Source organism: Erithacus rubecula (assembly GCF_903797595.1).
Source record: "Erithacus rubecula genome assembly, contig: scaffold_215_arrow_ctg1, whole genome shotgun sequence".
Taxonomy (NCBI): Eukaryota; Metazoa; Chordata; class Aves; order Passeriformes; family Muscicapidae; genus Erithacus; species Erithacus rubecula.
The window spans coordinates 64,294-67,942 of NW_027636100.1; the positions used below are offsets into that span (position 1 = coordinate 64,294).

The following is a 3,649-nucleotide window of genomic DNA, read 5'->3' on the forward strand; positions in this document are numbered from 1 at the left end:
CTCTATCACAACTTTTGACTGACGTTGATTCTGTTCGTCATGCTACTTTGCAAAACCGAGCAGCTATAGATTTTTTGCTTTTAGCACAAGGCCATGGATGTGAAGACATTGAAGGAATGTGTTGTATGAACCTTTCTGATCATTCTGTGTCCATTCATAAACAAATAAGTGATTGGAACAGCTTGCTACTCACTTGCAAGAATACACTGGATTAGGTTTAACTGATTGGCTAAAGTCATTACATTTGGGGCCATGGCTGACATCTCTTTTACAGCACCTTATAATAATTGCACTTGTAATTGTGGTTGTACTTCTGCTTGTTCCGTGCATTTTTCAATGTTTGCAGAAAAGCATGACACGCATAGCAGAGTCTGCCATGAGTCATGCTTTTCTTGCACAAAATAAAAAAGGGGGAATTGTTGAGAATTGATTAGAAAGCCATGGACACAACTGTGGATATGGCTCGGCTGAGGCCTTGTTGCAAAAGAGCAGTTCCTGCTAAGTAGTAGCTAGGCCTTGCTCTTAAGCAGATTTTGCTGAACAGCAGTGTTTGCTTTTAAGAGACTTTTGCAAAAGCAATAGAGCTAGCATAATCTGCAGAGTTAGTCGATAAGTAATACATATGTCCATTGTTCAATCAAGGCCTTAACTTCCAGGGAAGCACGTAGCAAGCGAGGTATAACCCTGGGATGGATACTATATAGCAATAAGTATAAGAATAAGGGAAGTAGGAGCAGCAGGATAGCACGTATGCTTTTTGGCTAGAAATTCAGTAGGCGTGATTATCTCACACTTGCAATAACCAATAATAAGAGAAGGCGTACATAGTAAAAACCAATAAGATTGTACTAAAATGAATAATGCTGATTTATGCTGCGTTGGGCTATAAAACTGTCTGATGCTCTCAATAAAGTGGATTATGCTTTATCAATCACATTGATTGGCTGGTTGATCCCCTCGCTATTCCTCCACGAGCGGCTCCGCACCTCCGCAGCTCTGCAGCTCGGGGAGCTCAGCCTGAAAGTCACTGCCAACATTGATTTGTCTAAAAGCAATAAGTAAACAGAGGTAAGAAAGGCAAGTGGTGTGTCAAGAGACACATCCCGTGGACCCACAGGCTTGAACCCCTCCCAGCTGACTCGAAAAGAGCAGTTCTGCTGGCCAGTCCTCAAATTTGCCATCCTGTAATCCCTATGGCAAAACTCACGGCCGAATGGGGGCTCTTGCTTTCCTTTTCATGGTGCCTCTCCTTTCCACCTGAAAGAGATGAAAAGAATGCTGCAGATAAAAATCATTCTGCTGCCATGTGTCGGGAGCTTTCCTTCTCATCCTCAGCATTGCAAAGCACCAATTCCTCTGTCCCAACGACCCTCAGTTTGCTGTAATTGCTACATTTCATTTGCAACTTCTGAGGTAGGACCCCCCAGATGGTTGCAGTATCCTCAAGAGGGGAAGCAGGAAGGCATGCACTGCTGCCTTCAGTCTTGGGACCAGCGAGAAGACCCAAAGGAACGGCGTGGAAGTTGTGCCAGGGGAGCCTTAGGTGGAATATGAGCAAGGGGTTCTTCAGCCACAGGGTGCTTGGGCACTGGAACAGGCTCCTCAGGGAAGGGGTGACAGCAGCAAGGCTGCCAGAGCTCAAGAATTGTTTGGACATTGCTCTTGGGCACAGGGTGTGATTCTTGAGGCTGTCCTGTGCAGGAATTTTGTGGATCTATTTCAACCATGCCAATTTGGTGATACTGTGATTGTGTTGTTGAGAAGAACCACACAAGATGGTATTGCACAGCTGCCTCTGACCGAGATGCAGAACCAGCCCTACAAGCACAGAAAAAAACATCAACAAATGTGTACCAATATCTCTAGAGAAAAGAGATCCCATGGAGGTGGCAGAGGAAAAATCTACAAATATATCAAAGGATTATGTACCTGTAAGTAAGGAAAGTATGTAAGTACATAATAATGGCTGTAACCAGGCTGGTTTTTGTAGGTGAAAGCCAGTATTGGAGGACAAGCCTTTGCAACTGCTTGCATGTCCTGAACAGCAGGGATCATGGAGGAGAAGTTCCATCTTTGTGGTTTTAAAGCTTTGGTGGAAGTGTGAGCAGAGCCAGAGCCCAAGAGGATTTGTTGACCCCAAAGCCCTGAACTCCTCAGTAAGGAGCAGATGGTTTTGGTGTCAGCACAACATAGTTTTAGGACTTCAGTGGGTACCAAGCACTTTGAATGGGATCATCAGTGGATAAGAATCTGCAATTGCCCCATGACACCTCTCTGCGTCACCTAGGGAATGGTCTGCATTTCAACTGGAGCCATCAGTATTCCTAGAGAAGTTGGAGCCCACTGTCATGTGTATCCTGCTCTGGGGAAAGTGAGCACAGACCATGGGTGTCATGGCTGGTGGGACAGGCAGCTGGAGCCTCCTGTCTTTCTGTTGGTGGTTTGAGGGCAAACGGGGATTTCCTTACCTTGGGGAGTGGCAGAGTGCTGCGGGGATGCCTGGCGGCTGACGAGGAGATGAGGATGTGGATGCAGAGGCCAGAGCTGGCGCTGAGGCCAGAAGGTGTGTGGTCAGGGGCACTGAGGAGCAGATGCTGCAGCTGCTGCTGCTCCGCTGCTCCACCAGTGTTCCACCAACGGCCGCAGGAGGAGGAGACAACGCCGGTTGCTACGGGCACAGCCAACATTCCATGCAGAACCCCAGGGCGCCCAGGGGACGCAAACAGCAATGGGCCACCTTTGCCTATTTTACTGCTTCTGGTGCAAGTTTGCTCTGAGCATCGTCCTCCCATTGGGCATTTGTGCTGTCCTCTGGATGGGGCAAAGCAGGGCAGGGGCAGCTCTGGATCTCCTCCTCTGTGCTTCTCTCTAAGGTGCCTCCAGCTGCAGCTGTGCAGGAGCCTGGCTCTGTCAAAGGACCCAGAGCACATTGCCTGCACTGGAGAAGCAGAAGGACTCGTGCTGCTGGCTCTCTTTTGGCTCTGAGAGGAGCAAGAAATTGCAAGTTCTTCTGCCGAGAAACAACTCCAAAGCATTTCTCTCAAAGCTGGAGGCATTCGTGCTGCCCCTTTCTAAATGTCTGGTGCCTAATAATGTTGCCTGGTGTTTTCCCTCCTTTGGGGTCCTGAGCTGGTCTCTCAGCTCAACACTCATTCCTTGAAACTTGGAGAAACAGGTTGTTTTCCAGGTGAAATGATGGGAACAGGCCAGCAGCAATTCCTTAGCAAAGAGTTGATGCAGAATTCCTAGGTCTTTCTTCCTGCTCCCTTGAAGGAGCCAAATGTTCATCTCAAAAGCCTGTTGGATTCCTCTAGGAGACTAACAGTAACAGAATTCCTATTTCACACCAATGGTCTTCCCATTTGTTTTCCTACTCATGTCCCAGATACGGCAAAACCCAGCAGGTTGGGTTGCCTTCCTTCCTGAGCTTAAGTAAAGCAAATCTTGCTTCCTTCCTGGGCTGCTTGTTACACAGACAGCAGCAAAGGGAGGGGCAGCTGTAGCAAGGCCCACTGCAAAGCCAATACTTTGTAGGCTCCAAATGCTGCCTGGCTCCATCAGACAAGGGCAAGCTTGTGTCAGTGTCCCAGAAGCAGCCTGGCAATTGCCCCTGCCTTGCCACCCCTCCCTCTGTGCTCCCCAGCTCCCA

At 48.3% G+C, this 3,649-nt stretch overlaps 1 long non-coding RNA gene across 1 annotated transcript; it reads right to left on the reverse strand.

Annotated features, from left to right (window-relative positions):
* Positions 1-997: 997 nt before the first annotated feature.
* LOC306815764 lies at positions 998-2,762 on the reverse strand. Its single transcript, XR_013777463.1, has 3 exons — positions 2,469-2,762; positions 1,208-1,257; positions 998-1,045 (listed from the first exon to the last, which is right to left on the reverse strand). It is a non-coding gene; the product is annotated as an uncharacterized lncRNA (long non-coding RNA).
* Between the last annotated feature and the right edge of the window lie 887 nt (positions 2,763-3,649).